The sequence below is a fragment of the Gossypium arboreum genome, chromosome 10, assembly GCF_025698485.1.
Source record: "Gossypium arboreum isolate Shixiya-1 chromosome 10, ASM2569848v2, whole genome shotgun sequence".
NCBI classification, from domain to species: domain Eukaryota; kingdom Viridiplantae; phylum Streptophyta; class Magnoliopsida; order Malvales; family Malvaceae; genus Gossypium; species Gossypium arboreum.
Window position 1 is genome coordinate 83244415 of NC_069079.1, and position 22675 is coordinate 83267089.

Below are 22675 nucleotides of genomic sequence, written 5' to 3' on the forward strand. Positions count from 1 at the left end.
GCTTTATATTTATTAGAAGTAGAACGTGGTTTCCTAAACCATAACTGTTTTTAAATACTACTTTTCCACAACTCAATTTTTAAATGACGAGTTTTCATAAAATCATATATTCTAAATAAAGCTTCCACAACTGAAAAGAGATTTTACAAAGTAATTAAGGTTTTTCATTTTAAGGACGTGTTTCTAATGAAAACAAGGTTTTCGCTAAAACACTTCAATGTGACACGCCAGATTTGGCAATAATGTCTGGGCCGAGTTTGGGGTGTTACAATGAGGACACTTACGAAGTAGCTCCTTGAATCTTTCCCACCCCTTGTATAAGGATTCGTCATCCAATTGTGAAAACGTGGTTATCCCATTTCACAACTTGGCCTTCTTACTCAGTGGAAAATACTTAACCAAAAACCTTTCTATTAATTCTTGCCAAGTAGATATTGAACTTGGTGGCAATGAATTCAGGCATGCTCATGCTTGATCTCGTAACGAGTATGGAAACAGCTTCAACCTCAATGCATCTTTAGTAACACTGGCTATTTTAAATGAATCACTCACATCCATAAATAATTGAAGGTGAAGATGTGGATCTTTCACTGAACTTGCCCACCATTTTAAGCATTTAAAACATCAACAGTTTCTATTCGAATTGTGGTGCCTCAATATCTAGCCTCCTAATTCCCAAATTTAATTCATTGAAAAGTGGCACAACGTATTGTCTTACGGCACGATCCCTATCATCAGCAATAAGATTTGGATTGTGCACATGATTGGAAATTCATTCGATTCATCTGATTCAATTGGAATCATTTCACTTTCTGAAATTTCGATTCAATAATCTTTCGTCTATGTTAGAATAGTGAAATTATTCAAATTGAATCACATAGTTGTGCACATTACTTGAAGGGGCTACGCTGGTTGTCGCTGGACTTTGGCGTTTCTCAAGCAAGAATCGCATGTGCGAACTAACTGGTGGGCATCTTCCTGACTGTAGGCCAATAGTACCCTTGTCTAAAGATTTTTTATGCAAGCAATCTACCTCTTAAGTGATCACCACAAATTCCTCTGTGGATCTCTCATAACGTACTCTGCTTCAGGTGGCAATATGTACCGCAAATGTGGATACGAAAACCCTTTTCTATATAGTACACCCTCCAAAAGGGTGTATCTATTAATCATAGGATAAAACACATTATTTTAATTCATCATACAACGAGCTCATAGTGTTTAAATATTCAATTCATATATTGGGAGTTTAGCAAATATTAACGATCTGTGATAATGGCATACCTCGCAGCATTACATTATAGTTTTATGAGCTCTATCCAATCTCGGTTATCTTGTTTGCCCTGGAATGTGTGGATTATTGGTGTCATCCAGGTCTCCTCCTGAGTCATGCAGATTACTTGGGGTGCATCGTAGCGTAGAGTTTCCCTCTACTCGAGCAAGATTTTTTCTCTTTGGTCAATGATGACAGAGGATGCTAATTTTGACAAAGCGTCCACGCATGTGTTGTCCTTTCTTGGGAGCTATTTAATTTAAGCTTTGTTGAATCCAGCAAGAAGCTAAGTCGCCATTGTATGATTTTTTTAGCACTATTTCCTTTACGCCGTATTCACCATTCATCTACTTTGCCACCAGTTGGGAATCTGTATGGATAATTAGATCCTTTGCTCCTAGTTTTCATGCTAACTACAATCCTGACACTAAAGCTTCATACTCAATGATGTTATTCGATGTTTGAAATCCAAACAACAATCCGTACTGCCACTTGTTGCCACTGGGGTTGATTATAAGTGCTCCTGCCCCTGATCCTATTTTGGCTATGGAGCCATCAACGTAAACTAGCCAACTTTTTGGTTTCCCAGTTGCATGTGTACTTTTTGGGGAGGGGTTAGCTATTAAACAGTGTTCAACAAATGAAAAACCAATTTTAGTATAAAATGTGGAACACGTGGTGCCTCATCATAAAATATAACTCATTGAATCATTACATTTCATGTTTTTCCATAAATATAATAGATTAAGTTGTTAACATTTATCAAAGTTCATATAGCATAAAATTTTTACAAGATATATATTATCTAGCATTTCAAATCATAGCCCACATTACCTACGGCGTTGAAAATTCTTTCGAAGGAACACTCTGCTATGAAATCAGGTAGCACTTGTCCCTTTATTGCAATTTGTGAGGTGAAGTCAATACCATATTCGGCGAGCTCAATACTCTACTTCGTTACCCTTGTTGAAGTATCCGCTTTGGATAGCACTTCTTTTATAGGCTTATTGGTGACCACAACAACCAGATAGGCTTGGAAGTACTGTTGTAATTTGCGGTTTGTAACAATCAAAGCATAGATGCATTTTTCTATTTTTGAGTACTTCAGTTTGCCATTTTGGAGTACCTTGCTGACATAGTATACCGAGAACTGATGAACAACTATTAACTTAACTATCACTACTGCAACTGTCTCATTTGACGTATCCAAGTATAGATAAAGTGTTTCTCATACTTGAGGCAATTCCAATAGTAGAGGGGAGGTGAGGTATAGATTTAGATCTTTGAAGGTTGCTTGACACTCTTCTATCCATGAGAAGGAGGCTCTTAAAGCTTTGAAGAATGGGAGGCACTTTTCTGCCATACTCAAGATGAATTTGTTCAATGCTACTACTCTTCCCGTGAGACATTGTTTATCTTTTACTGTCCGTGGAGGGGACATTTCTATGATTTCTTGGATTTTCTCTAGGTTTACCTCTATTTCTCTTTCTGATATCATAAACCTAAGAACCTGCCAGCTCACACCCCAAAAGCACAATTCTCCAGATTTAGTTTCATGACGTGAGCTCTAAGGATTGCGAATGTCTTTGATAGGCTTCGCACATGCTCATCCATTGACGTGCTTTTCACTAACATGTCATCAACGTAGACCTCTAGGCTGTGGGTTAGTAACATCCCAAAAATTTAGGGTTAGTAAAATTGAGCTTATGAATCGAGAGAGAGTAGTCATGCCTTAATTTTTGAGATTATTTATGCATTTTAGGAAATAAAAGAGGTATTGTTTTTTTGAATAAGTGTTAGTGAAATGTTCTTTGAAACCCAAGTTCAAATCCCTTCTCTCTCACCATTTTTATTATTTTGCTAATTTTGCCAATTTTGCCTCAAACCCTAGTATGTGACACCCTTGTTTTTAAATAAATATCGCAAAATTATTTAAAAAATAAGGAAATAGCCTAGTGGTTAATTGATAAATGGAAAAGTATTAAAATTAAGTTGAGGTCCCAAGTTCGAATCATTTCCCTTAGGAAAGAATTAAATTTTGCAAAATCCCTTCTTTTTTTAATGTGTATGCCATCCATACCATTGAACCCTAAGTATAAATACAACTTTTTATTGTATTTTTCAGCCTTTAATTCAATTTTCCCCTACCCTAGTTGTTCACCCTTTTCCTTTCCTCTTTTCTCTTCAATTTTCTTTCTTTCTCCCATTATTGTCGTCACCTACACCTCCTACTTTACCATCTCTTTCTTCTTCTTTTTGATTCAAGATTGTGCACCATTTCCTTTACTCTATTGCTGCCATTTAACCTCATCTAAATCAGCCCTAAATCTAAAATCTTGAACCCTAAGATCGATCTCGAACATTGCCAAGAAAATGCATTATCGTTTCTCTCAACTAGCTTGGGTAAGATTTCTTTTCTCTTCAATTTCTTGATTAATCTTGTCAATTAAAAACCAAAATTTCCAGATCTGGAATTTATGGAATCTTAAATATTTTAAAGGTATTCTTCTATATTTTTAATGGCTCTTTAAATCGTTTTTAAATTAGCCCCGAATTTGGCCACTATGAGTGGTGGTGCGTGTGCCTATGTGCAAGAAAGGGGGTTGTTTTGTTTCTTGGGTCTTGCCCATATTTTTCTAGAATTAAATTGTTCTCTTAAAACCTCATAATCAGCCATGTATCACATGTTAATTACTAAGAGAAGTTCTTAAACAATAAGCCAGTTGCATCCCACAAATCGTAAAGCGTAAGTGCAATTAAGGATAACTAATTTCTTATTTCGAAATAGTTGTTGGGTAAAGGTTATGAATTGATTAAATGAACAAATTTAATCATTAATTAGCTACTGATTTTCCAGTATATTATTGAATTAGGTACTGGCCCAAATGCCCCAAATCATCTGTAAAGGCGAAGAACGATTGTACGTACAGTTCGTATCGATACAGTGTAAGGAATTTAACTAGTTTAGATTCGTAAAATAGTAGTAATTTTGATGATTGGTTGGAAGCCATAAGTGGGTGCTTAAGGGCTGGTTAAGAGATGAATTGATGGAATTTATACTAATTTTTTAATTAGGTTCGTTTTAAGGTTTATAAAGGAAAATTGGAAGATTCGCTAGTGTTCTGTAAGAAAGTGAAAAATAAGGTGTAGGTCCTAAACTCATAAAATTGTTTGAAAATATTAAATATCATGTTATATTTGATCAATTAGATTGCTTATTGGATTGGCTTAATAGCCAAATTATTGATTTTGTGAGTGGCTGAACCAAGTATGTTTCGACATGCTGGCAAAATTGCTAGTTTGATGGTATGAATGTTTGCTTGAGTTTGTAATTGCATATTTGAGTTATGATATATGAGAATGTTTGACTAACTGATATAATGTGTTGAGATATTAAGATTATGTATGATTTAAACGCATGAGATATTTGTTATATTGTGTACTAAAAAGGGTGCTATTTATGCATAATGAAAATCCATTAAGTAAGTGAAATCGAACGATATTGATTGATACCAACATAATGGTAATTTGAAAGATTGAAACACTTTTTCCATTTACTGAAAGTATGTGATTATTGAGGATATGCTGAGCATGTCAAATGAATGAAAAAAGTATTGAGATATGATTATGTATGAGATTGTGTGACATATTGCATATGCATTAGATTGGGATTTTATGGTCGACGGAGGAGTTGCGTGGAGTACTGGCGGCATATTAGGTTTGCATTATTCATAGTCAGTGCATTGCACCTGGAGTACTGAGGGGAATGGTGATTTATTGTATTTTTACTAGAAGCTTGTCTGCATTTTTTCTGGCAAAATTTTCTGCATATTGTTATCGGTGGTTTTAACTATAATGAGCTTAAGCCCATAATATTTTAGAGTTCAAATGATAGATTTTGGGGAACTCGTGGTGTGTAGAGAATGGTATGGGTAGGAACCTTTTTGTATTGCATCATGCTTACGACATTTTGGAATGTTATTGATTTATGATATGTGTTGTATTGTGTTGTATTGAATGGTATCGAAATTAATGATTGTTACTCGAATGAATGATGTCCCATGCTCATACACCATTTGACATCACTTTGATAATGGTTATGTAATTATATGAAATTCCTATGATGGTTATGTTTTCTTTTGTTAAAGCTAATATGTTTCACTGTATTCGATATTTATGCTCATTTAAATAATTGTTCGACTCACACTGAGCTTTTTATAAGCTTACCTTCAATAGTGTTTAACTTTTCAAGTAAACCTTGAAATTAGAATTGGACTCGATATTCGAAGAATCACCTTGGACCTCAAACTATTTTTAATAAGTATTAATCAGTCTCTATTGGTTTTGGTTTGTAACTTTTAATTATTTATGGTTTGTGGCTTGGTAACTTTTCTTTTGGGGATTTTTGCATGCATGGATTACTCAAGCATAATAACCAAATAATGCATGATATCATGCTTAAGTAAAATTTGATATTGTTCCCTCGTTTCTGTTGCATTGTAAAGGAACCATTTTTGAAAAACAAATCGATAAGGCAACTAAGTTTTGAAAATGACTTGAAAAATGGTTTTTCCACTGCATTGGTTGAATTCCAAGTTTTTTTAACGAATAGCGACAAGCAAACGGGTTTTCTAAAACAATACTATCAAAAATAAAATGAGTCCTAAGTATACATGACCTAATTAATGAATGCTTTTAAGCTACCTCAAAGTACAACTATGATTTTCTCTAAAATGAGTTTATTTAAAGTTTTCAAAAGAAACGTAAGTTAGCTTAGCCGTTTTGGTGACTAATGTAGCCTTCTCAATCTAGCCATAATGTCTAGGCCAGGTTAGGGAGGTTACATATCAGGTCCTTGAATATCCTATTTATCAACCATTGATAGGTCATGCCCATGTTCTTGAGATCGAAGGGCATAACTTAGTAGCAAAATAGTCCCTCTTTTGTAATGAAGGCTATTTTTCCTTGATCATCTCATTCCAACAGGATCTAATTGTAACCCGAGAAGGCATCCTAATGTAACAGCTCGTTTTTAGTGAAATCAAAATAGTGGTTTTGGGACTAAAAATCTAACATGAAAATATTTATTTTATTATTTTAATGTTTACGGTGTGTTAGTAGTGTTGTATAAAAAATTCATTAAGAAATTTTGATGTTTGCATGTTTAATTAAGTAAAAAGGACTAAATCGTAAAAGGTAAAAAGTAGAGTTCTAGTAGCTAAAGGTATCAAATAGCTATGAAACTTTAAAATAAGAGGACTACATGGTAAATAGACCATTTCTATAGTTAGTGGATATTCATGGATTGGTTTTGTTGAAATTATGAATGTTTTTAAAGGTTAAAAGTGTAAAAAGGTAATTAATGATAAAATTAAATAAGGAAAAGATATCATATTCTCCAAAGTATTTCTTCTTCAACCAAATTTGCAAAGGGAGAGTAGCTAGGGTTCAACCATTGTATTTTGCTTGCATGGTATGTGTTTTGATTCCTATTTTAATGATTTTTATGCTTTTGGGATCGTTATAGCTTAATCTAGCTAGCCTAGGGACAAATTTGCAAGACTGTTAAAGGATTAGGGTTTTTCCATGAACATGTTTGCTTGATATTTGAAGTTTAATGAAAGATTATGAGTCCTTGTTGTTAAATAAACAAATTTTGTAAAGTGATTTTTTATGAAAATGTCATTTAGGGACTTATTTGTAAAAGTAGTAAAAGATCATGGTTAAATTCTAAAATGATGATTTGTATGAGTTGATATGGGTTCATAATAAATTCGGCTAGCATGAATTAGGGATGAGAATGCTTAGATTTCAATTTACGAGTTTAAGGACTAACTTGTAAAAAGGTTAAAATGTTAGGGAAAATTTGTAATTATGTATAAATGTGGATTATGGATTGAATTGAATGTTTGAGATTGGTTGAAACACTTAATTGAATATAATTTTTTATTTAGATCAAGATAAATCTCAACCGGATCTAAACTGTGAAAAGGTGAAAATCACGGATTAGCTCGATCGCACTTTTATGCGCTAATTGTCGATGTAAGTTCATAGTATTTCTAAATGTAATTGAACTTCTACTTGTTTTTTTACAATATAGTATGTAATTAATTGCTTACACTTAATTATTTCCCTGAATTGCACATACGTGCCCCTGTTTGTACTTTGATAGCACATACGTGCCCTTGTTTACATTCTGGTAACTTCAACTCAAGTAAATTATGAGTTGTACTAAATTGCTGTTAAGTTAAAAGATATACTATGTTCTTACTAAGCTCTATAATCTTATAGGTTTTTGTGTATTATTTTGTAGATCGTTATTGCTGACTTTTGGACAGATCGAATCTTCGGTCACACTATCCATCAATGTTCGCAGTTCTTGTTCTCTTTAGGGTCGTGGCATGTATATGTAGCTATATAGGTTGTTATTGTACATTTTGACAAAATACTAAACTATGTTGTTAGGCACTTTACTAAGGTTGTAAATAGGTATCTTTTTGTGTACTATTAGAATGGTATGAAATATACACTTGTGGTTTGTTTTGCCTTGTTGATGAATGAAGTTGTTATGCTATAAATGGTCTCAATAGTTGTATATTTTAATATGATATGGAATTAGATATGTATGTTGGAAGTAAGGTTAATTTTGCATATGTTTTGGTAAGTTTGTTTGATTGTGATTGAGGTGCCTTATAAGGCATATTGGTTGAATGGATTTTGGATCTTTTAAATTGGTTAAATTAAACATGTTTTGGTAGGTTTTTGGTGTATTGATCATATGTTTATTTGGCTTGTAGGTTTTTTTTTTTGAAAGAGTGAAAGAAATAGGTTGATTTTGGCCAATTTCTTGTCCACACGACCAAAGACACGGGCGTGTGTCTAAGCCATATGTGACACACAACAATGCAACACAGTCGTGTGTCCCCTGTAGGTTTTTAAGGCATTCAAGTCAGGTAGTTACGCGGCCTAGAAAACGGTCTGACACACGGGCGTCTAAGGCCATTTCGAAAGTTACACGGCCTGGCACACGGGCGTGTGGCTTGGCCATGTAACCCAACTCAAAGAGTTACACGGGTATGGACACGAGTTAAGACACGGTCGTGTGTCCCTATTTTGAATGTTACACGGCTTGAGACACAGGTCTGTGTCTCAGCTGTGTAACCCCTGCAACGTAAATTTTTCTAACTTTTTCCTTAAGGTTTCATATTTTTTCTATTTAGTCCTGAATCATTTCTAAAGTGTTTCTAAGGCCTCAAGGGCTCGAACAAGGGACGATATATATGTGTTTGAATGGGGTATACTATGATTTATGAAATGCTTGAAAATGAATGATACTAAGTTACATTTTTATGGTAATGCTCTGTAACCCTATTACGGTGACGGATACAGGTTTGGGGTGTTACACATAAAGCTCATGAACTTGTGGCACACTAAAGTGTCAACCAATCGATTGATCGAGGGTAGGAAAAACTGTCTTTGGGACATGGCTTATTGAAGTTGGTGAAGTCGATACACATCATCCATTTATTATTCGCTTTCTTCACCATTACTACATTTGAGATCCAATCTGGATATTCTACCTCCCGAATGAATCTTGCCAATAATAGCTTGGCGACCTCTTGTCTCATTACTTCTACCACTAGAGGCGCAAACTTTCTTCTCTTTTACTTTACTGGCTTTGCCTATAGAAGAATGTTCAGCTTGTGCGTAATCACTTAGGGGTCTACGCTCGGCATGTTTGCTTCAGACCAGGCAAAAATCCATATTTTTCCTCAAACATCTAACCAGTATGTTCTTCTCTTCCTCTTTTAATGCTGAAGAAATTTTTACAGTTCTCTCTTGGTTATCGTAAATAGCTGTAGGGTCTCAGTATGCTCTGCAGCTTCAGGTTTTTTGCTCCTATTCTTGTCTCTTACATCTAGACTATCCAAATCCAGAGCCTAAGTTGCTAAATCTGGCTTTTACGAACTCTGCCCTTCAAACGCAAGTTCTCTCACTTGCTTGACAGATAACATGTGACATTGCCTCACGGTGTGCTGATTAGATCATAGGAACCCAACCCTAGTCTTTATCCGGAACTTAATTTTTATACAGAATGTTGTGATTACCATCCTTGTCATCTTTATTATTGGTCTTTCAGAAATGGAATTGTATGGCATCGGATAGTCCACCATATAGAACTAAACGTACTCTGTGTTGTATGCTCACCATCCCCCAAAGTGATTGGCAAGGTGATTAAGCCTTTAACCTCGACTAGGTGGTTTGCAAAATCGTACAGTGGACTAACTTTAGATAGTGCTTGTTCTTTTAATCCCATTTTTTGGTATGCTTTCAAGATAGCACTTCCACTACACTTTTGTTGTCAACAAGTATTCTTTTGACCTCAAAATCGGTAACTGTTACTGAGACCATCATCGGGCCATTTCCCTCTTCGTCACACAACAACTTTTCATCATCTCTATAACCTCCTGAATTAGGGTCTAGTCAGAACAGTGGTTTCGAGACCATAAATTTGAAATAGAAATAAATATTTGATGATTATTTGATGATCCATGATATGATTGCATGTTCGTGTGAAATTTTCATGAAGAAATTCTATGCCTAAAGTGTCCAATATGACTTTAGGGACTAAATTGAATAAGTTGTAAAACTTGTGTTCTAGAAGCTACAAGCATAAAATTGCATTAGATTATTAATTAGAGGTCCTTAAATAGAAATTTGACCAAGTTCTAAAATTTTGGACGAAAATGGGCATGAATAGGAAAATTTTGAAAAAAAAGAATAAAAACGAAAAATGAAGTGAAAATCTTGTCCATCTTCTCCAAGTGCTAGCCGAAAATTTCATGCTCTCCATAACTAGGGTTTTCAACATTTCAAGCTTGATTGTAAGTGCTCCCAAGCCCCGTTTTTAATGTTCTTTACATTTTTGAAGTTGTCATCAACTGATCTAGCTATTTCTACCATTAATTTGAGCCAGGGTTCATGTATGAAATTTGACCTATGTGTGATAGGGTTGTATTTTGTTGCTTAATAGAGGAATATGAATATTTGATGTGCGATAAACATATTTTGCTAAGTGATTTTTAGTGAAAACACTTAAAAAGGACTTATTTGTAAAAGGTGTAAAAATGAGTAATAGAAATGTGAAATAAAAGAAAATGTGGGCTGATATGAACATGGTCTAGGTTCGGCTAGGCTTGGGTAACCAAGAAACTGCATGCATTTCATTTTACGAGCTTAGGGACCAATTTGTAAATAAGTAAAAAGTTAGGGGTAAAATGGCAATTTTACCAAAGTATGTGTTATGGGTTGATTTGACCAATGTATGTATTGAACCAATTAAATTTGGCATTATAGATTAAGAAAAACACGATTTTGATCTTGATCAGGGGAAAAACAAAGTTTATGAGGATTAGGGTCATTTCTATTATTTTGTACTGAGTTAAGTTCATTTGCAAATAATGCAACATGTACCGTACTTTAAATGCTTTAATATTGCATGTATGATAAGTACTTACATATTTAATGTGATGTTGTATAATGTGTTTATTGCCCAAATTTTATCACGAATTATGCTTTGATTATTCCATAAATATGTGATTGGTACTATGAGCAGAAATCGACGTTACAAGCAAGTTTGACAGAAATGTGGTATCGAAGAATCCAGTTTGAACCTTAGGAATAGTTTAGGATACAAGTGACATGTCACTAGGAACTATGTGATCTAAAATCATTGAGTTGTGGTCTGAGTTCATGATATATGTGACATCTAAGCTCATTGAGTTGTGGTCTGAGTTCATGATGTATGTGACACATGTTTTGGCGTCTGGGTACTGATCTCGCATGTTCTACCTGTGGCTGGGTAGTCTAGCATGTGTTGCGGATACCTGACAGCCTATGTGAGCAGACCCGTGAGTAGCTCGAAAGTGAGCAACATGTGATATATGATATGAGGTAGTGTTGGCTACATATGAGGCACTTAGGTGCAAGAATTCCGATCTATCCGATAGTATTCCGAGTGTTCAACGGGTAGTTCTAAAGGAAGTTCAATGAGTAATCTTGATGAATACTGATAAAACGTAATTCATACATATTTTTATCCCATTCTTAGCACATTTTATGGATGAATTTTCCTTAAAATTGGTGAATTCGATGCTCCTAATGCCTTAATTTCATGTTTTATACTTATACGAGCATAGGAGAGCAAAAGGAACGAGAAACGGGCCAAAAATGGAGAAAATGGGCCAACGTATGAAATCAACAAGGCCTAGACCTCCTCACATGGGCAGACCACACGACCGTGTCAATTTGGCAGAATCGAAGAACGACTCACACGGGTGGACCACACGCCCATGCCTATTTAATAGGCTTGACCACGGCCTTGAGCAATCGACACGGGCGTGTCACACGAGCGTGTCCCTACCGAGCCCAAGTTTAGTCCAATTTGGAAAAGGCCAATTTTGAGGGTTCTTAGGCACTCTAAAGCCTATAAATACACCCTAGAGGAGGAGGAAAGAGGACACAGGAGAAGTAGGCAGGGAACTACTCAAGGGAAGCCGATTGATCCATCTCAGAAGCCGGATTCATCATCAAGACTGAAGATCTCCCCTCAATTTCCTTTCATGAGTTTAGGGTTTCTTTATGTTTTGTATTCATTATTCTTCTGAGATGTTTTCCTTTTTAGTTATGAACTAAATCCCCTAAATACCTAAGGGGAATGAAACCTAAGACAAATCTTGTTATTATTATCTGAATTGTATGATGAATATTTGACTTGTTCTTAATTATGTGTTCTTATTCTTGTCTTGATATTCCAGGATATTGATTCAAGTTAAGCTCTTATTCAGAGGATGAATAAACCTTGTCTAAGTGTACATTTGTCATAATTAAGCGGAGTTGGTTGCGCGCCTAGAGATAGGGTGACAAGATTTTGTCGGATTAGGGTGAAACCTAATAAAGGGATCCATAGATCGAGTTAATGCAACCCTAGGGAGTTAATTAGAAAGAGATTTCAATTATTCAACCTAAGGTTAGATGTTGTTAGTCTCTAGAGGGATAATAATATAACTTAGGGATCTATACGGATCAAGTCAAATGAATAAATCGTCTGATTCAGAGTCAAATAACAAGCGAAGTCTAGGTGGATTTTTCCTTAGGTATTGTCTTAATTCAATCGTTTTTCCAAAAGTAATTCCCCAATTCTATTTTCTGTGATTTGTAGTTTAGTTAATTAGTTAGTTAAAACAAACCCCATTATTCTTAGGCTAGATAATAAAAAGATAGTCATTACTAGTACTTTTAGTTCCTTTGGGTTCGACAATCCTGTCTTGCTAAAGCTATACTACTGTTCGATAGGTACACTTGCCTTCATCGTGATAATAGTTAGTTTTAAGAACAATTCATTAGATATTTATAAAACTTATCGCACACGAAAAGCACGATCAAGTTTTTGGCACCGTTGCCGGGGAACTAAGATATCAGGAACACTCAATTTTTATTACTTTAGCTATTTATTTTTCTTGCAAGTTAATTTTATTTTATTTTTATTATTATCTATTAATTTACCTTTTCTTTCTCTTGGCAGTTTTTATAGTTTATGACTAGAAGAAACTCGTCAGGACCACTACATTTTGACGAAGAAATCGATCGCACAGTTTGCAGAAACCAAAGAGAAATAAGGCGAAGCTTAAGATACACAGAGAACGAGCAACGGGACGATATTCAAGCCCCAACCGAGGAGATGGCTAAAAATTGCGAAAATTCGCTACCTCCTGCGATTGCTGTTAATCAGAATCCTGCTCCGCGCACTATGTATGATTATGCTAAACCTAATTTAACAGGAACTGAGTCAAGTATAGTTTGACCTGTGACAGCCCTAAATTGACCCTAGTCGGAAAGTGGTTTTGGGACCGCTAAACCGAGTCACCGAAGTATTTGAATATGATATTTATTGTCTAAAATATGTGAATATGAATGTGTGAAAGTTTTAAGCTTCGATTTTGTCGATTGCATGTGAATTTAATTAATAGGACTTATGTGTGACACTTTTAAAAGGTGATAGGTTAATCTATAAGGACCTATTAATGCATGTTATAAAAATGATGGGTTTGCATGTCAAATTTCCATTTATAATAAGTAGTGGCGGCCATGGTATGGGTCATTGATGATAATATGTATTTTCTATTAGCATTATTAGTTTACAAAATAAAATAAGGAATTAAGAATAATAAAACATGTGGTAAATGGGAGGAGAAACCAAAGTTTTCATCTTTGCTCCTCATTGCCGTGACTAGGAGAGAACAAGCTTGGAAAAATTCAGCTATGGTGGTTAGCTAAGTCAAGGTAAGTTCAAGGATGATTCTTGGATTTCTAGCATTTTTTTGAGTTAGTCATTAAGCTCCTTGCTTAGCCCATGTCCAAATTTTGAATCTTGTTGGTAACATGAGTAATCGGTTAAGAGAAAATGTTCAAGAAATGGTTGTTGTTCATGTTATTTGGATGAAAAGAAAAAATTGGTAGTTAGGTGAAGTAGAGTCTAACAAATGAGCACATATGTGCATTAGTTGCTAGATGGAGAAAAATCGGCTAGCAAGTTGAGTACTAAGGCGAATATGATTTTGGATATTATTGGGCAATGTATGTGTTTTGAATTGATGGAATGGAGAGGATGCTTTAATTGTGTTATGAACAATTATATGTTAAATTAAGGTTTGCTAAGCTAGCTATTAAGGTGAAGTGCAAATGTTAGTATTTGATTGCTAGTGTATATATGTGTAATAGCCGAAATGAAGATGCTTGATGTCATGAATAAATGTTGTTTATAGGTTTGGGAATTGAGTAAAAATTTGATGTTTAATCACTTAAGGATTCGGCATTGTTTAAGATAATTTATTTAAAATGTGATTTTGAATGTTATGAGTATTGGGATGTAAGTATATGTGTGTGCTTGGTCATAGGAGTTTGCTATGAAATTTTGTTTGCTTGAGTGATGAATGGCCGAATGAACTATAGGCTAGGGTGGATAAATTTTTGTACATAAGTAGTGTGTGTGACTATTGGTTAATGAATATTCGGCATAATGGGGTTTATGAGTAAATGGCATAATATATATATACATGTGTGTGAAAATGTGGTAGTGCATAAAACAAGAAATCGATTAAATTGGGATGGTCACACATAGGTATATTCGGCTTGTAGTTTTATAAATGTGATATGAGTATTTTGTTTGTAAATGAGTAGTAAATATGTTAAGAATGGTTCTAAAATGTATATGGATGCCGTGTGATTGTGTTTGATTGGGAAGTAAATTGTTTGATTTAGCTCAAGAGCTTAGAGGATCAAAGTTGGATAAGGGAAAGGAAAAAGGGATCGAATAGCCGTTGAAATCGTTTGACAACATCCGAGGTAAGTTTTCGAGTAATGAAACTTAGTTTATGATTTGATTAAGTCATGACATATAAGCATAACAAATAAACGGTGATATAATGATTCTACTTGAATTGTATATTGAGGTGATTAGTTTATACCTATGACGGGTAGCGAATGTGTATAGAGATCATGTTATAAAGCAAATCAAAATCATGCTCTTTGTATGTGGCTATTGAGTAGAAAATGGTAATGGTTGATAAGCGTCTTGTGTTTGAATTCTAGTTATGATAATGAAATATGGATGTGTCATGATTTATTGGTATATGTGCTTGATTATTCAGATGATATCCGGGCTAAGTCCCGAGGGCATTTATTATCAAGTACGTATGCAAGATACGCTTCACACCCCTTTCTCACATATTTTTGGGCTAACATCGAGGATATTATTGTTGGCAATCCATAGAAGGCGATGAGACTCAACTCGGATTATCTCATTATTTATGCACCTCAAATCAATAGTCTTGCTTTTGCAATTCACAACCGCATCATGCACGGTCAACCAATCCAAACCGAGAATAACATCAAACTCATCAAACGGAAAAAGCATCAAGTCCGCTGGAAAACAGGAACCTCGAATTACTAGGGACATTTCTTACACACTTTGTCGACAAGCACGTAATGACCCAAGGGATTTGACACTCAAGTCGAACTCGATGAGACTCAATAGGTAAAGTCTTCTTGGATGCTAAGGTTTCACATATATAAGAATGAGTAGAACCGGGGTCAATCAAAGCAATCACATTAGTATCAAAGAGAGTAAAAGTCTCGGTAATAACATCTGGCGAGGAAGCATACTGGGTAATGCGCGTATAGCGTAAGCTCTAGCAGAGCACGAGCCTCGAGATCTAGTTGTAGCATCTCTAGATCCTCTCGATCGCCACTAGCATTGCCGTATTTCTAGATTGTCTACCCCGAGCAGTAGTAGCACCAGGTTTCCCACTCTGATTTACGTTCTGTTCAGACAATCTCGGGCAATCTTTAATAAAGTGGTCAGCTGATCCGCACTTGTAACAGGAGCGGTCATGAAATTTACAACTCCCCGAATGCCATTTACCACAATACTGGCACTCCGTTCTGTCTAGACAATCGTTCCCAACACTGGCGACTGAAGTGACTCGTGTACTCACAGGGGGTCGGTCGCGATCTCGTCTAGAAAAACCCGAAGTGTCTCTAGACTGGCCTAAGTCATTTCTAAATTTCTTCGATGACTGTTGGAAGGGCTTTCCCGAAGATCTCTTTCGAAACTCCTTTGCTCCCATATCAGCTTTCCTTTTTTCCTTACTGAGCTCCTCGGCTTTGCAAGCTCGCTCGACAAGTACCACAAATTCTCGGATTTCTAAAATGCCAACATACTGACTTTATATCATCATTCATCCATCTTGAAACGTTTACACATCATCACTTCGAAGAAATGCATTCTCGTGCATCTGGCTAAGCCTCACAAACTTTCGTTCATAGTCGAACCGACATGGAACCTTGTTTAAGTTCAAGAAATTCCTTCCGTTTTTGATCCATGAATCTCGGTGATCTACTTTTTGAAACTTCGGTTTGGAAAAACTCCCAAGTTACTTGCTCTCTGGGCTGTGAGAGGTCAACGTATTCCACCAATAGTAGGCGTAATCACGTAGCAAGGAGATAGTACACTTTAGGCACTCATCGGTGTGCAAGATAGCTCATTGAGTACCGAATAGTGTTGTCCAACCAAAATTCAGCTTGCTCGGCATCATCATTGTCCGTAGGTTTAAATTCGGTAGCCCGTGTTTTCAGATTCTACATCAATCGGGGCTTATTTGACCTTATTTGGTCGATTCTTGGGAGGTATTGTAGGTCTTGAGGTGGTATTAGTCGGGAATGGAGGTTGTGGAATAGTAGTATTAGTTCGAATGTATTGGTTGAACCAATCATTCATCACGCTCTAAAAAGCTTGTCTAGCCTCATCATTCGGATTACTAGCAATAGGTTGAGAGTCCGCCAAGCCTTGTCCCTTGTCGGGAGCAGCGCTACACTCTCAAGATCATCACTACCGCTTCGGTTGGGATCGGGATGCATTACTATAAATAAACACATTTTCAATTGTCAGAAATCACCACACTATCAAATAATCACATAATGGCATGTATAGCTAGACCCAAACGTATTACGGTAGTCCTAGAATCGACTAAACCTGGCTCTGATACCAATAAAATTGTAACACCCCGTACCCGAGACCGTTGCCAGAGTCGAACACGAGGTATTTAAGGACTTATTTCATTGTAAAACACAGTTCATTTAAAATTTCGGACAAGGCGGCTAAGCTGCGTCCTTTGTCACCTTAAAAATCATATCTCGAGTTCCAAAACTCGAAAACCAGTTCCGTAAATTTTTTCCTGAAACTAGACTCATATGTCCATCTACAAATTTTTTTCTAGAATTTTTGGTTGGGCCAATTAGCTCAGTTTATTAGTTAAAGTCTCCCCTATTACAGGGTTCAACTACTCTGACCTTCATGCATTACGACTTATAAATCTCCCTGTACAGGGCTTCAATACTTATTCCGTTTCTTTCTAATGAAACTATACTCATAAAGGAATCTATACATATATGGCATGACTTCTAATTATCTCTGGTTAATTTATAGTGAATTTTCAAAGTCAGATCAGGGGATCCAGAAATCGCTCTGGCCCTGTTCCACAATAACTTAAATATCTCTCAAAATACGACTCATATGATTGTTTCGTTTCTTCCATATGAAAGTAGATTCATCAAGATTCGATTAAATAAATTTTCACTAGTTAGTTCCATTCCTACTATTTTTAGTGATTTCTCAAATTTACGTCATTCTTCTTTGTCAAGATCGCCTTTAAGGTAGACTTTACCTATTTCATAGTTTCCATGATTCAACTAGCCCTTTAGCATATATAGCACAAAATATGATCATGATTAACCATTCCAATGGCCAATCATTGCCAAGCATATCCACACCTCTCAATAACCATATACATACAAAATGATTATATCACTATGCTCAAAATATATAAGCCATTTTAGCATGGCTATCCAAATATATACAACACCAAGTACTTTACTAATAACAAAAGGCGGTCCTATACATGCCATTAGCGAGTTCAACTAAAAGAGTACCAAAGGGGCTTTGATAGTGTGGACGACTTGACTTCAACAATCCCGAGTCCGATGGTGACGAACCAAAATCTATAAAGCAGAGATTCAAAGAACGAGTAAGCATTTAATGCTTAGTAAGTTACGAGCAATGAAATCATGCACAATCAAGTATAGCATTCATACGACTAAGCGAATAATTTCATATACACATATTCTCACAATCATACCTACTTCACATTTCCAACCCTTATATTCATACATAAGAAATCAACTTGACTAAAAGCGGAAGCTTGTTAATCGATTGAGCAAATACTATTTAGAAGGAATCAATTATCTCAATGCACATACGAAACATACCTCATTGTTGGGATTTTACGAGCGTATTAATTGAAATTATTACAGCAAGATCGCTCATTCCCAAACCCAAGTATCTTTGGGATTTAGCCGGATATAACCACTCGCACAAGGCCTTCGGGTCTTAGCCCGGATATGGTCACTAGCATAAATTCCTTCGGGACTTAGCCCGGATATAATCGCTAGCACAAATGCCTTCGGGTCTTAGCCCGGATATAGCAACTTGCACAAATGCCTTCGGATCTTAGTCCGGATATAGTCACTAGCATAAAAGCCTTCGGGACTTAGCCCGATATCATTCAATAACCATGCACATATATCAATAATCATGACACATCCATATTTCATTTTCATTACCAAAGCTCAAACACAAGACACTTATCACACTTACTAATTTCGGCTCAATGGCCACATACAAAACACGATTTTGATTTGCTTTATGACATGATCTCTATGCACATACGGCTACCCATCATACGTATAGACTAATTAATTCAACATATAATTCAAGTAGAATCGTTATATCACCGTATTTTTGTTATGACTATACGTCATGACTTAATCGAATCGTAAACTAAGTTTCATTACTCAAAACTTACCTCGGATGTTGTCGAGCGATTTGCTGACTATTCGATCACTTTTCCTTTCCCTTGTCCAACTTTGGTCCTCTAAGCTCTTGAGCTAATTCAAGCAAATTTAACTTATTAAGGTCTTATTATGCTAGCTTATGGCCGAATATGACAAGGAGTTGATAGGTCATATGGCCACCTTTAACTCAAATACAAAGTGGTCATACGCATTTTTAATCACATTGAGCAATTTAATACAATTAATCTAACATTTCCTCATGTGCACCTTCATGACCGAATACACACATCATTAACCTATTATCAATTAACTAAGCACTTTAACAAATTCTCCTTGAGCCGATTATCTAAATCAAGATAAAAGCATCAATATGCTTGCCCCTAACCGAATACATGCAACACCAATCTATCTCATGTGGCCGAATATGCATGTCTATGTTGAGGCCAATTATATGCTTAATACTTCCTAAAATATGGTTACTTGTATTAACTACATACCATCTTGTTTCAAGTTCAAAACTCGGCTAATACACATATGTACACTAGTAATCAAATACTAATATTTGCACTTCACCTTACTACCATTTCTCATGCAAATAACATGAACAACAACCATATTTCCTACTATGGCGAATGCATCAAGACACCATACCATTTCAATTTTGGTCATGGGTTAAACAAAGAACCTAATGTCTATCTCAAAAAAATGCTAAAAAGAAAATCCAAGAGGCACCAATCCACCATCACATGTATCATTATAAAGCTTCATATTTAGCATGCAAATGACATCAACACAAATCCACCTTAGCCGAAACTTAACTCATCTTCATGCATCAACACCAACATCAAACACCACCCAAGAAGACAACACCCATGGCCGAATATCATCTCCATCACATAGCAAAGATTTAAACCATGGGCTAGGTAGAACTCAAGCTAACAACTAAAACATGCATGCATCTCATGGAACATCATCAAACATACCTTAATCTAGATACAAGTATGGCCGAACCTCCTCAACCTTTTTTTCCCCTCTTTCCTTTGATTTTTCGGTCAAGAAGAAACAAATGAGAACCTTTTCTTTTTTCTTTTTTTTTCATCATCCTACTAACCATTATTATTTTATCATTTCTAACATAAAACATTAACACAACATGTTTATGACATGTTTTACCCATCACCCTTTGTCATGGCCGGCCACTACTAATTAAATGGGGGAAATTGACATGCAAGTCCACCCCTTTGATTACATGCACTAATAGATCCTTATAGATTAACCTATCACATTTCAAAAGTGTCACACATAAGTCCTGTTAACTAAATTCACATGCAATTAACTAAATCAAAGCTTAAAACTTTCACACATTCATATTCACATATTTTAGACAATAATTATCATATTCAAATAATTTGGTGACTCGGTTTAGCGGTCCCAAACCGCTTCCGACTAGGGTCACTTTAGGGTCACAACTCTCCCCACTTAAGAAATTTTCGTCCCCAAAATCTTACCGTAAATAGGTTTGGGTATTATTCTTTCATAGAGTTCTCGGGTTCCCAAGTAGCTTCCTCCATCCCGTGTTTGAGCCATAACACTTTTACTAAAGGAACCTTTTTGTTTCGCAACTCTTTCACTTCACGAGCTAGGATACGAATTGGTTCTTCTTCATAACTCATATTGGTTTGAATTTCAACCTCGGAGGGACTTATTATGTGCGAAGGATCATATTTGTAACGCTGAAGCATCGAAACATGAAAAACATTATGGATCCTTTCAAGTTTAGGGGGTAAAATCAATCTATACGCAACTGGACCGACTCGTTCGGATATTTTATATGGCCCGATGAACCTCGGACTCAATTTACCCTTACGCCCAAATCTGAGCATCCTTTTCCAAGGTGAAACTTTAAGAAACACTTTATCTCCCACCTGATACTCAATGTCCTTTCGTTTCAAATCCGCGTACGACTTTTGACGATCTGTGGCTGCCTTCAGACTTTCACGGATTACTTTTACTTTCTGCTCAGCATCTTTAATCAAATCAACTCCGAAAATTTTTCCTTCACCAAGCTCGGTCCAAAACAATGGTGTACGGCATTTACGACCGTACAAAGCCTCGTAAGGTGCCATCTTAATACTTGATTGAAAACTATTGTTGTAAGCGAATTCAATCAAAGGTAAATGCCGTTCCCATGAACCACTAAACTCAAGGATGCAACATCTTAACATATCCTCGAGTATCTGAATTATCTGCTCGGATTGACCATCGGTTTGGGGATGAAAAGCGGTGCTAAAATGCAACTTGGTACCCAAAGCTTCTTGCAATTTCTTCCAAAATCACGAGGTGAATCTCGGATCTCTATCCGACACAATAGAAATAGGTACCCCATGTAATCTCACAATCTGAGAAACATACAATTCAGCTATTTTATCCAATGAAAAATCCGTGCGTACAGGGATAAAGTGAGCCGACTTAGTCAGTCTATCAACAACTACCCAAATCGCATCTTTCTTACTTGCCGACACTGGCAACCCAGTTACAAAGTCCATCGTGACTCGATCCCATTTCCATTCAGGTATCATGATCGACTGAAGTAATCCCGTAGGCACTTGATGTTCCGCCTTCACTTGTTGACATATCAAACACTTCGACACAAAGTCAGAGATGTCTCGTTTCATACCAGACCACCAAAACTGACGTTTCAAATCATTGTACATTTTTGTGCTACCCGGGTGGATAGACATTCGGCTATTATGAGCCTCATTCAAATTCATCGAAATAAGTTCCGAATTTCTTGGAACACATAATTGACCTTTGAATGTCAAGCAATCATTGTCGTCAATCCGAAACTCCGATTCCTCATTCGAAGCACATTCAGCCCGTTTTGTAACCAATTCATCATCGACTTTCTGAGCTTCACGAATTTGATGAATCAACAATGGTCTAGCCTTTAATTCTGCTACTAACATATTGTCGGATAGAACAGACAAGTGTACATTCATCGCTCGTAAAGCAAACAATGATTTTTGACTTAAGCCATCCGCAACCACATTAGCCTTTCCCGGGTGATAGTCAATGACAAGCTCATAGTCTTTTAACAACTCGAGCCAACGTCTTTGTCGCAGATTCAAGTCTCTTTGAGTCATTAAATATTTGAGACTTTTGTGATCCGAATATACATGACATTTCTCACCAAAGAAGTAATGTCGCCATATTTTCAAAGCGAATACGATGGCAGCCAGTTCGAGATCATGGGTTGGATAATTTTTCTCATGTGGCTTCAGTTGCCTCGACGCATAAGCTACAACTCGACCTTCTTGCATCAATACACAACCCAACCCAAGTAAGGATGCATCACTGTAAATGACGAACTCCTTGCCTGATTCGGGCTGCACTAGTACTGGAGCTTCCGTCAAATGAGTTTTCAATTGATCGAAACTTTTCTGACACTTTTCTGTCCATTCAAACTTAACATCTTTTTGAAGTAGTTTCGTCATTGGTGTGGCTATCATCGAGAAACCTTTTACAAACCGACGGTAGTAACCGGCAAGTCCCAAAAAGCTCCGAACCTTAGTAATATTTCTCGGAGGCTTCCAGTTAAGTATGGCTGAAATTTTGCTCGGATCAACTCGAATGCCCGATGCAGACACCACATGACCCAAGAAGCTAACCTCTCTTAACCAGAACTCACACTTACTAAACTTAGCATATAATTGCTTATCCCGTAAAGTTTGCAACACTAATCCCAGGTGTTCAGCATGATCGGTTTCATTTCTTGAATAGACCAAAATATCGTCGATAAACACAACTACAAATCGATCCAAATACGGTCTCAAGATCCGATTCATCGATCCATAAATACCATGGGGGGCATTAGTGAGCCCAAACGGCATCACTAAGAATTCGTAGTGACCGTATCTTGTTCTGAAAGCAGTT

At 36.3% G+C, this 22675-nt stretch overlaps 1 non-coding gene across 1 annotated transcript; it reads left to right on the top strand.

Moving 5' to 3' along the window:
* Nucleotides 1–262: 262 nt before the first annotated feature.
* LOC128282839 (small nucleolar RNA R71) lies at nucleotides 263–369 on the top strand. Its single transcript, XR_008273192.1, has one exon. It is a non-coding gene; the product is annotated as a small nucleolar RNA R71 (small nucleolar RNA).
* Nucleotides 370–22675: the final 22306 nt, after the last annotated feature.